The sequence below is a fragment of the Oncorhynchus kisutch genome, unplaced genomic scaffold (genome assembly GCF_002021735.2).
Source record: "Oncorhynchus kisutch isolate 150728-3 unplaced genomic scaffold, Okis_V2 scaffold1280, whole genome shotgun sequence".
Taxonomy (NCBI): domain Eukaryota; kingdom Metazoa; phylum Chordata; class Actinopteri; order Salmoniformes; family Salmonidae; genus Oncorhynchus; species Oncorhynchus kisutch.
In genome coordinates this window covers 92,006-105,329 of record NW_022263225.1, presented here as the reverse complement: position 1 = coordinate 105,329, position 13,324 = coordinate 92,006, and positions in this window count along the sequence as shown.

Genomic DNA, 13,324 nt, shown 5'->3' with positions numbered 1-13,324 from the left:
AAGATTGAAGAAATAGAAAATGGATGTTACCTCTAACTTCCGATGCGATCACTGACATTTTGTGAGCGGTAGGCTATTTAAAGGCCGGAGGATGCCGACTATATTATTGTCCGGTCTTGATTATTGGTTGTCCGTTTGAGTGAAAACACGCCCCTTTCACCTTTTAAATGGCGCGATTGTAGTCTAATTAGGAGATTTTGCCGTTTGATCAGTTCATTGGGCAATTTCAGGTTAATATTACTCAGAGAGAATATATGAAGGTTTGCAAAGCAATTCCACTTTCTTTACTTGGACTTATTATGAACACTTTGTTATTTGAGGTTGTTCTCTGTTTTCCAAGTCTGCAAATAATGACTTGAATCTTTTGGATAAAAAAAATGCAACAATAAGTGGATACGATTGTCAGTTAATGAAGTCATTTTTGGTGATTATAATTCAATATATTGCTATGGAAGTGACCAACCCTCATGCTATAGTCAAAAGCGACTATCTTTTACCTTAATTGTCCGGTTATCCCAAAAGTTAAAGAAACTCATTTTAAAATATGTTCTTCCGTTTATCCCGTTAATGATTTCTTGCCCAAAAGATTAAATTTTGACAAAATGCCTTGTGTTTTATGTTCCTCTGCATTAGAATCTATGGAGCATTTATTTTTTTCGTGCCCCCATCCTAGTGAACTATGGATTGAAATTCATGAATGCTCGTGTATAAAATCTCCAGAATATCCTATGTTTACCTTTCATGATGTTAAATGGGGGGGGGGGGGGGGGGGGGGGGGGGGCTGTCACAAAGTGCTGTACTAAATTCAGAAGGCACTCGCACATCTGAGCAATCTTATTTGCTGGTGCATGGCAACAGTTGAACAAGATGAAGGGAAAAGGAAACCGCACACTGCTCTTGATAGTATCACTGATATTTAATAAGCTTACGTATCGGCCTCACGGCCTACGTCAGAGCTTTTGTGACTTTTTAACCCTAACCCTAATTTTTAAAAATTCACAAAAGCTCTGACGAAGGCCGTGAGGCTGATACGTAAGCTTATTAAATATCAGTGATACTATCAAGAGCAGTGTGCGGTGGTCAGTACATGGCCAAGATGTTCAAACGTTCATAGATGACCAGCAGGGTCAGATAATAATAATCACAGTGGTTGTAGAGGGTGCAACAGGTCAGCACCTCAGGAATAAATGTCAGTTGGCTTTTCATAGCCGATCATTAAGAGTTAGAGACAGCAGGTGCAGAGAGAGAGAGAAAAACAAGTCTAATTGGGTGGCTTGGTGGGGGGGTATTTGGAATGGCACCAAATGAGGTTCACTTTTGCATCCTTGCAGGAAGTTTAATGACAGACTTTCTGCACTGCAGGAGTGATTGTAGCCTACGTATTTCTGCTGTTTGGGGCAGGATTCAATCTGTATCGTCGAAATCGCGGAAGATCCGCGTTAGAGCTGGATTGAAATGTAACAGGAATGAGTTGAGACGGCATTAACTGTAAACGCTGTATATATCGGTTCAATCGGAAATTGCCTTTACATTTCATTGCAGATTATCTGCGATATTCCCGCGAGGGATTGATTCCAGCCTTTAATAAATGCGGCTATTTTAAAAGGTTTTAAACCGTGTTGGCCTTTACCTTTTAACAAAACAACTTTGCTTCGAAAATGTGTCATATCCTCAGTGGAACAGATAAACAGCCAATAGGTTTCAGAACATTATCAGGTTATTTTAAGCATGTTCAAATGATAGACGAGGATGTGCTTATCAATATACTGGTTATTACCAGTATTTATTGCACTCTGTTTATTAATTACTTCAGACGTTTCAGTCTATCCAAGCTGAAGGACAATTTGGAGAAATAAATATCTATTGAAATATCTATTGAACACTTGGAATGATTAAAGCTGAAACTTGTGTGGCCTATCAAAAGGGGACCGTCAGGCTCTCACATAAGTTTGGTTGGTGCGTGAAAACCCGTAAAATCAGATAAGTAAAAATGTGTAATGGGTCCGCATTCAAAAACATGTCGCTTAAAGCTTACTTAATTGTTATTATTATTTTCACTGCCTCAGTGTTCACATACACAGACTGCTTTGCAGCCTTCTTCAGTGTGTAGGTAGAAACCTTTTCCATTCAAAACAGCATTTATAGGGAACACAGGTGAGCAACTGATGAGCAGCAGGTGCTTCTAAACAGGGTTGCCACTCTGCCAATCAAAAGGGATATTACTCACCGTTTTTGCACGATTGCTATCGCATTCACTATTGACTTAGGTATGTACATGACATTATACATTACCATATAGTCACGCTTACTCCTTATTCTCACAATAAAACTATTAGTTTATACGTTATTCTCCCACTAGAACCAGACCAAATCTGACTAACGTCAGTGGTTTATTTATTTTTTAGTCCATTTGATAGGGACCGTTAGGTCAATTTAAAAGTTGACACATTCATCTATTACCGTCAGATGTAGGTTAAGATACAATGTATTGCACTTCTAAACTTGTTTATTTACGACAGACGTGTTTGCTTTAGAAAAGGTAAGTCAAATAGTGTGCACATGCCATTAACGGTTGGCCATCTTCGTAGCCTGTTATTGAAAAGTAAAAGCATTTGGTGTTAACACAGAATTTGAAAAGAAACGACAATCATTTGTGTAAAAGTCTTGTTGTTACATTGTATGGTTATTACTATACAGATGTATTGGGTGTTAAGCCACAAATCAGAGATCTTCCCCAATACCGTCATTCAGAAAACCCCCACATCGGTCTCATTTCGGGAAATATGCTTATGCTGTTGAATGGATTAGTTCATTTACATATCAAATCGGTCTCAAACCGGAAATATGCTTATGCTGATGAATGGAGTATTCATTTACATATCGACAGTGCCAGGGGGTGTCCCTGCGCATTGCTGTTGAGAGCTCACTAATGCAATAATAAAATGAGCAGAAAGTCCAAATGTATGCTACATTTGTTTGTCTTTTCCCCAGCTACCATTTAAACAATCTCAGAAAAACCTGTTTAATTCAACTAAGCTAGCTCAAATCAAATATTTTATTGTATTAGCCTTCAATTCACATCACAGTCAAAAATACAAGAACATCGACGTTACACAGTTTGCAAGTCATTAAAACAAGCTGCTCCTTAAGGAGTTAGTGTCAGTGGCCACTAGTCATTCAGGGTAGGTGGGGCAGTTGAGTCACATGTTTTGTTAAAAAACGAAGAATACAGGGAGAGCTGGAACGTTCCTGCCCCGTCGCCATAGTTACATTACATTCCCATCCAAGAAGGCTCAACATCATTGGCCACAGATAAAATGATGCCAAATCTACTGTAGCTTTGATTTGACTGATCATGTCAACATACTTTCAGAATCACATATACATATATATATATATTAATTTAACTAGGCAAGTCAGTTAAGAACAAAATTCTTATTTACAATGACAGCCTACTGGGGAACAGTGGGTTAACTGCCCAGTTCAGGGGCAGAACACTTGGATTTTTTACCTTGTCAGCTCGGGGATTCGATCCAGCAAACTTTCTGATACTCAAATATATTTATAAAGCCCTTTTTACATCAGCCGATGTCACAAAGTGCTATACTGAAACTCAGCCTAAAACCCCAAACAGCAAGCAATGCAGATGTAGAAGCACGGTGGCCAGGAAAAACTCCCTAGAAAGGCAGGAACCTAGAGGAACCAGGCTCTGAGGGGTGGTCAGTCCTCTTCTGGTTGTGCCGGGTGGAGATTATTAAAGTACATGGCCAAGATGTTCAAATGTTCATAGATGACCAGCAGGGTCAAAAAATAATAGTTGTAGAGGGTGCAACAGGTCAGCACCTCAGGAGTAAATGTCAGTTGGCTTTTCATAGCTGATCATTCAGAGTTAGAGACGACAGGTGCGGTAGAGAGAGAGTTGAAAACAGCAGGCCCGGGACAATGTAGCACGTCCGGTGAACAGGTCAGGGTTCCATATCCGCAGGCAGAACAGTTGAAACTGGAGCAGCAGCTCGACCAGGTGGACAGCAAGAGTCATCAGGCCAGGTAGTCCTGAGGCATGGTCCTAGGGCTCAGGTCCTCTGAGAGAAGATAAATAATTAGAGGGAGCATACTTCAATTCACACAGGACACTGGATAAGATAGGAGAAATACTCCAAATATAACAGACTGACCCTAGCCCCACGACACAAACCATTGCAGCATGATTACTGCAGGCTGAGACAGGAGGGATTGGGAGACACTGTGGCCCCGTCCGACTATACCCCCAGACAAGGCCATCTGCCTTTTCTCAGGGTAGTAAGTTGGTGGTTGAAGACATTCCTGTAGTGGTGTGGGGCCAACAATGCAGGATATAATCCCACCCACTTTGCCAAAGCACAGCCCCCACACCACTAGAGGAATGTCTTCAACCACCAACTTACTACCCTGAGATAAGGCCGAGTATAGCCCACAAAGATTTCCCCCACGGCATGAACCCGAGGGGGTGCCAACCCAGACAGGAAGATCACGTCAGTAACTCAACCCACTCAAGTGACACACCCCTCCTAGGGATGGCATGGTAGAGCACCAGTAAGCCACTGACTCAGTCCCCGTAATAGGGTTAGAGGCAGAGAATCCCAGTGGAGAGAGGGGAACCGGCCAGACAGAGACAGCAAGGGTGGATGGTTGCTCCAGTGCCTTTCTGTTCACCTTCACACTCCTGGGCCAGACTACACTCAGTCATAAGACCAACTGAAGAGATGAGTCTTCAATAAAGACTTAAAGTTGAGACCGAGTCTGCGCCTCTCAAATGGATAGTCAGACCGTTCCATAAAAATGGAGCTCTATAGGAGAAAGCCCTGCCTCCAGCTGTTTGCTTAGAAATTCTAGGGACAACAAGGAGGCCTGCATCTTGTGACCATAGTGTACGTGTAGGTATGTACGGCAAGACCAAATTGGAAAGATAAGCGCAAGCCCATGTAATGCTTTGTATGTTAGTTAGCCCTAAAACCTTGAAATCAGCCCTAGCCTTAACAGGTAGCCAGTGTAGAGAGACTAGCACTGGAGTAATATGATCGCATTAATTGGTTCTAGTCAAGATTCTAGAAGCCGTGTTAAGCACTAACTGAAGTTATTTAGTGCTTTTTTCAGGTAGCTGGAAAGTAGAGCATTGCAGTAGTCTAATTCACGACTTCCACCGATGTTGGTCCCACAACATGTAATGAATGGGATTGGAACCAGGTGTGATACAAGACAAGACAAGGAGAGGCCTTGTTCCTGCGGCGTTCTGCAGTCGAAGTCGCTGACCTGCTAGCCATCGCTGATCCTCTTTTCATTTTCCTTTGGTTTTGTCTTGTCTTGTATCACACCTGGTTCCAATCCCATTCATTACATGTTGTGTATTTAACCCTCTGTTCTCCCTCATTGTCCTTGTCGGTGATTATTTGTTTGTAAGTATTGTGCAAGTTATGTTCTGGTGTGCGACGGGTTTTGTACCCACGTGTATTATTTTGGTTTTCAGAGTTTTTGAGCACTTATTAAACTGCTCCGTTTTATACCAAGTTCGATCTCCTGCGCCTGACTTCCCTGCCACCAGCACGCACCCTTACACTAATCTAGAAGTGACAAAAGCATGGTTAAAACAGTAATCAGGGTCCAGAGAAACAGTAATCCGGGCCCAGAGAAACAGTAATCAGGGCCCAGAGAAACAGTAATCAGGGCCCAGAGAAACAGTAATCAGGGCCCAGAGAAACAGTAATCAGGGCCCAGAGAAACAGTAATCAGGGTCCAGAGAAACAGTAATCAGGGTCCAGAGAAACAGTAATCCGGGCCCAGAGAAACAGTAGTCAGGGCCCAGAGAAACAGTAATCGGGGTCCAGAGAAACAGTAATCAGGGCCCAGAGTAACAGTAATCAGGGTCCAGAGAAACAGTAATCAGGGCCCAGAGAAACAGTAATCAGGGTCCAGAGAAACAGTAATCAGGGCCCAGAGAAACAGTAATCAGGGCCCAGAGAAACAGTAGTCAGGGCCCAGAGAAACAGTAATCAGGGCCCAGAGAAACAGTAATCAGGGTCCAGAGAAACAGTAATGAGGGCCCAGAGAAACAGTAATCAGGGTCCAGAGAAACAGTAATGAGGGCCCAGAGAAACAGTAATCAGGGCCCAGAGAAACAGTAATCAGGGCCCAGAGAAACAGTAATCAGGGTCCAGAGAAACAGTAATCAGGGCCCAGAGAAACAGTAATCAGGGCCCAGAGAAACAGTAGTCAGGGCCCAGAGAAACAGTAATCAGGGTCCAGAGAAACAGTAATCTGGGCCCAGAGAAACAGTAATCAGGGTCCAGAGAAACAGTAATCAGGGCCCAGAGAAACAGTAATCAGGATCCAGAGAAACAGTAATCAGGGTCCAGAGAAACAGTAATCAGGGCCCAGAGAAACAGTAATCAGGGTCCAGAGAAACAGTAATCAGGGCCCAGAGAAACAGTAATCAGGGTCCAGAGAAACAGTAATCAGGGTCCAGAGAAACAGTAATCAGGGTCCAGAGAAACAGTAATCAGGGTCCAGAGAAACAGTAATCAGGGCCCAGAGTAACGCTGAGGTCCTACAGTTTTATTTGAGACGACTGTACAACCATCAAGATTAATTGTCAAATCCAACAGAAGATCTTTGTTTCCTGGGACATAGAACTAGCATCTCTGTTTTGTCCGAGTTTAAAAGTAAAACATTTGCCTCCATCCACTTCCTAATGTCTGAAACACAGGCTTCCAGGGAGGGCAATTTTGTCATTGAAATGTACATATGTATCGTCCGCATAGCTGTGAAAGTCAACATTATGTTTCCGAATGACATCACCAAGAGGCAAAACATATAGTGAAAACAATAGTGGTCCTAAAACGGAACCTTAAGGAACACTGAAATGTACAGTTGATTTGTCAGAGGACAAACCATCCACAGAGACAAACTGATATCTTTCTGATAGATAATATCTAAACCAGTGGCTAACTAAACTCAGCAAAAAAAAAAAAAACGTCCTCTCACTGTCAACTGCATTTATTTTCAGCAAACTTAACGTGTAAATATTTGTATGAAAATGACAAGATTCAAGAACTGAGACAAACTGAACAAGTTCCACAGACATGTGACTAACAGAAATTGAATAATGTGTCCCTGAACAAAGGGGGGGGGGGGTTTCAAAATCAAAAGTTACAGTCAGTATCTGGTGTGGCCACCAGCTGCATTAAGTATTGCAGTGCATCTCCTCGAGATCCGGGCTCGTCACTGGTCATGGCAGAACACGGACATTCTTGTCTTGCAGGAAACCACGCACAGAATGAGCAGTATGGCTGGTGGCATTGTCATGCTGGAGGGTCATGTCAGGATGAGCCTGCAGGAAGGGTACCACATGAGGGAGGAGGATGTCTTCCCTGTAACACACAGAATGAGCAGTATGGCTGGTGACATTGTCATGCTGGAGGGTCATGTCAGGATGAGCCTGCAGGAAGGGTACCACATGAGGGAGGAGGATGTCTTCCCTGTAACGCACAGAATGAGCAGTATGGCTGGTGGCATTGTCATGCTGGAGGGTCATGTCAGGATGAGCCTGCAGGAAGGGTACCACATGAGGGAGGAGGATGTCTTCCCTGTAACGCACAGAATGAGCAGTATGGCTGGTGGCATTGTCATGCTGGAGGGTCATGTCAGGATGAGCCTGCAGGAAGGGTACCACATGAGGGAGGAGGATGTCTTCCCTGTAACGCACAGAATGAGCAGTATGGCTGGTGGCATTGTCATGCTGGAGGGTCATGTCAGGATGAGGCTACAGGAAGGGTACCACATGAAGGAGGAGAATGTCTTCCCTGTAACGCACAGAATGAGCAGTATGGCTGGTGGCATTGTCATGCTGGAGAGTCATGTCAGGATGAGGCTACAGGAAGGGTACCACATGAAGGAGGAGGATGTCTTCCCTGTAACGCACAGAATGAGCAGTATGGCTGGTGGCATTGTCATGCTGGAGGGTCATGTCAGGATGAGGCTACAGGAAGGGTACCACATGAGGGAGGAGGATGTCTTCCCTGTAACGCACAGCGCGTTGAGATTGCATGCAATGACAAGCTCAGTCCAATGATGCTGTGACACACCACCCCAGACCATGATGGACCCTCCACCCTGATCCCGCTCCAGAGTACAGGCCTCGGTGTAAAGCTCATTCCTTCGACGATAAACGTGAATCCGACCATCACGCCTGGTGAGACAAAACCGCGACTCATCAATGAAGAGCACTTTTTGCCAGTCCTGTCTAGTCCAGCAACAGTGGGTTTGTGCCCATAAGCAACAGTGGGTTTGTGCCCATAAGCAACAGTGGGTTTGTGCCCATAAGCGAAGTTGTGGCAGGTGATGTCTGACAAGCCCTCAGTCCAGCGTCTCTCAGCCTATTGCGAACAGTCTGAGCACTGATGGAGGGATTGTGCGTTCCTGTTTTAACTTGGGCAGTTGTTGTTGTCATCCTGTACCTGTCCCGCAGGTGTGATGTTCAGATGTACCAATCCTGTGCAGGTGATGTTACACGTGGTCTGCCACTGCGAGGACAATTAGCTGTCCGTCCTGTCTCCCTGTAGCGCTGTCTTAGGCATCTCACAGTATGGACATTGCAATTTATTGCCCTGGCCACATCTGCAGTCCTCATGCCTCCTTGCAGCATGCCTAAGGCTGCACGTTCTGCACGTTCACGCAGATGAGCATGGACCCTGGGCATCTTTCTTTTGGTGTTTTTCAGAGTCAGTAGAAAGGCCTCTTTAGTGTCCTACGTTTTCATAACTGTGACCTTAATTGCCTCCCGTCTGTAAGCTGTTAGTGTCTTAATGACCGTTCAGCAGGTGCATGTTTATTAATTGTTTACGGATCATTGAACAAACATGGGAAACAGTGTTTAAACCCTTAACAATGAAGATCTGTGAAGTTATTTGGATTCTTACCAATTATCTTTGAAAGACAGGGTCCTGAAAAAGGGACGTTTCTTTTTTTGTTGCAAAGCAATCCTTAACAATATGTTTGCTTCCCCTGCCTGCTAGTCAGTGGAGGGTGTGTGTGGTCCAAGTCTGGGTTTAAGGGTCTCTTTTCCAAGCTTATAAAGGATAAACATTCACATGCATCACTTGGGCCAGAAAAAATTCAATACATTCTGCCACGGTCAGGCCAATTGGGAACTCAGAAAAAAACAAGTGCTGACTGGGAAAATAGGTTTTAAACGTCTAGAGTGTAAAAAGTCTAGAGCGCTGACCTGAAGATCCCTGACTTAATGATTCAACCTTGTTCTCAAAATCTATATTACTCCTAACCTCACTGACATTTTGTGAGCGGAGGTAGTCTATTTAAAGGCCCAAGGATGCCGACTATATATTGCCCGGTCTTGATTATTGGTTGTCCATTGGCGTGAAAACACGCCCCTTTTCACCTTTTAAATGGCGTGACTGTAGTCTAATTAGGAGTTTTTGCTGTTTGATCAGTTCATTGGTAAATTTCAGGTTAATATTACTCAGAGAGAATATATGAAGGTTTGCGAAGCAATTCCACGATTGGCAGTTAATAAAGTCATTTTTGGTGATTATAATTCAATATATTAATATGGAAGTGATCAACCCCCATGCTATGGTCAAAAGCGACTACCCTTAATTTACCTTAATGATTTCTTGCCCAAAAGATTCCATTTTGACAAAATGCCTTGTGTTTTATGTTCCTCTGCATTAGAATCTATAGAGCATTTATTTTTTTCGTGCCCCCATCCTAGTGAACTATGGATTGAAATTCATGAATGGTCGTGTATAAAATCTCCAGAATATCCTATGTTTACCTTTCATGATGTTAAATGGCATTATGCTTATCCTTGTAATTCCGATCATAACTATTTTATTAACATTATTATTATCTTGGCCTAATATTATATTCACAAATGTACATGGGGTGGAAAAATTCCTTATTTCGTATTTATTTTCATTGAACAGTTACAATTGTATAAATCCCTCAGACTTGTGAAACGTAAAAAGTAGGAACAATTATTAGAAGTCATGTCTCTGAATGTCTGTCAACCTCATTGCCTTGTCGCATATAAATGATGTCATGGTGTTCTATTTTATTTTTTATTGTTTCATTGTATTCACAGGAATGTCCCAGTATTGATGTGTAATATTGTTATTGTTTCAATAAATAAAAATATATATTAAAAAAGTAGTCTAATTGGGTGGCTTGGTGGGGGGTATTTGGAATGGCACCAAATGAGGTTCACTTTTGCATCCTTGCAGGAAGTTTAATGACAGACTTCTGCACTGTAGGAGTGATTGTAGCCTACGTATTTCTGCTGTTTGGTGCAGGATTCGATCTGTATCTTCTGTGTTGGTATCTTCGAAATCCCGGAAGATCCGCGTTAGAGCTGGATTGATATGTAAAAGGAATGAGCGGAGACGGCATTAACTGTAAACGCTGTTATATCGGCTCAATCGGATATTGCCTTTACATTTCAACGCAGATCTTCTGCGATAGGGATTGATTCCAGCCTTTAATAAATGCGGCTGTTTTAAATGGTTTTAAACCGCCTTTACCTTTTAACAAAAGACAACTTTGCTTCGAAAATGTGCCTTATCCTCAGTGGAACAGATAAACAGCTAATAGGTTTCAGAACATTACATAGGTTATTTGAAGCCTGTTCAAATGATATAGGCAATGATATGCTTATCAATATACGGGTTATTACCAGTATTTATTACACTCATACTTCAGGCGTTTCAGTCTATCCAAGCTGAAGGACAATTTGGAGAAAGAAATATCTATTGAAAACTTGGATGGATTCAAGCTGAAAATGGTGTGGTGTCGTGGCCTATCAAAAGGGGACCTTCAGGCTCTCACAGAAGTTTGGTTGGTGCGTGAAAACCCGTAAATTCAGATAAGCAAAAATGGGTAATGGGTCCGCATTCAAAAATATATCTCGCTTAAAGCTTAATTTAAAAAAAACATTTTTGCTTTGCAGCCTTCTTCAGTGTGTAGGTAGAAACCTTTTCCGTTCAACACAGTATTTATAGGGAACACAGGTGAGCAACTGATGAGCAGCAGGTGCTTCTAAACAGGGTTGCCACTCACCTGCCAATCAAAAGGGATGTGGCTTATCTGGTCTACCTGTATACAAGTTAAAATGTTCAATATAAATCAACTGTTCTTCATATACCTATGGGTTTAGCCTCAGATAAAGATAGAAGACCCATCAACCATGTTTCATTAAAACTAAGACCACATTAGACCAGCCTGGAGCTGTTTATGTGTAACTTTATGGTGATATACTGACCCCCAGTGGCAAGTATTATAGCATCCACAACCTAACCCAGTGTTCAAATCAAAATATATTTGTCACATGCCCCGAATACAACAGGTGTAGTAGACTTTACAGTGAAATGCTTACTTACAAGCCCTTAACCAACAAAGCAGGTAAGAAAAAACATAAGAAAAAAGTATGAGATAAGAATAACAAATAATGAGCAGCAGTAAATAACAATAGCGGGCCTATATACAGGGGCCACCAGTACAGAGTCAATGTGGAGGCTATATACAGGGGCCACCAGTACAGAGTCAATGTGGAGGCTATATACAGGGGCCACCAGTACAGAGTCAATGTGGAGGCTATATACAGGGGCCACCAGTACAGAGTCAATGTGGAGGCTATATACAGGGGCCACCAGTACAGAGTCAATGTGGAGGCTATATACAGGGGCCACCAGTACAGAGTCAATGTGGAGGCTATATACAGGGGCCACCAGTACAGAGTCAATGTGGAGGCTATATACAGGGGCCACCAGTACAGAGTCAATGTGGAGGCTATATACAGGGGCCACCAGTACAGAGTCAATGTGGAGGCTATATACAGGGGCCACCAGTACAGAGTCAATGTGGAGGCTATATACAGGGGCCACCAGTACAGAGTCAATGTGGAGGTTATATACAGGGGCCACCAGTACAGAGTCAATGTGGAGGTTATATACAGGGGCCACCAGTACAGAGTCAATGTGGAGGTTATATACAGGGGCCACCAGTACAGAGTCAATGTGGAGGCTATATACAGGGGCCACCAGTACAGAGTCAATGTGGAGGCTATATACAGGGGCCACCAGTACAGAGTCAATGTGGAGGTTATATACAGGGGCCACCAGTACAGAGTCAATGTGGAGGCTATATACAGGGGCCACCAGTACAGAGTCAATGTGGAGGCTATATACAGGGGCCACCAGTACAGAGTCAATGTGGAGGCTATATACAGGGGCCACCAGTACAGAGTCAATGTGGAGGTTATATACAGGGGCCACCAGTACAGAGTCAATGTGGAGGTTATATACAGGGGCCACCAGTACAGAGTCAATGTGGAGGTTATATACAGGGGCCACCAGTACAGAGTCAATGTGGAGGTTATATACAGGGGCCACCAGTACAGAGTCAATGTGGAGGTTATATACAGGGGCCACCAGTACAGAGTCAATGTGGAGGCTATATACAGGGGCCACCAGTACAGAGTCAATGTGGAGGCTATATACAGGGGCCACCAGTACAGAGTCAATGTGGAGGTTATATACAGGGGCCACCAGTACAGAGTCAATGTGGAGGCTATATACAGGGGCCACCAGTACAGAGTCAATGTGGAGGCTATATACAGGGGCCACCAGTACAGAGTCAATGTGGAGGCTATATACAGGGGCCACCAGTACAGAGTCAATGTGGAGGTTATATACAGGGGCCACCAGTACAGAGTCAATGTGGAGGTTATATACAGGGGCCACCAGTACAGAGTCAATGTGGAGGTTATATACAGGGGCCACCAGTACAGAGTCAATGTGGAGGTTATATACAGGGGCCACCAGTACAGAGTCAATGTGGAGGTTATATACAGGGGCCACCAGTACAGAGTCAATGTGGAGGCTATATTCAGGGGCTACCAGTACAGAGTCAATGTGGAGGTTATATACAGGGGCTACCAGTACAGAGTCAATGTGGAGGCTATATACAGGGGGTACCAATACAGAGTCAATGTGGAGGCTATATACAGGGGCTACCAGTACAGAGTCAATGTGGAGGCTATATACAGGGGCTACCAGTACAGAGTCAATGTGGAGGCTATATACAGGGGCTACCAGTACAGAGTCAATGTGGAGGCTATATACAGGGGCTACCAGTACAGAGTCAATGTGGAGGCTATATACAGGGGGTACCAATACAGAGTCAATGTGGAGGCTATATACAGGGTATTACGGTACAGAGTCAATGTGGAGGCTATATACAGGGGCTACCAATACAGAGTCAATGTGGAGGCTATATA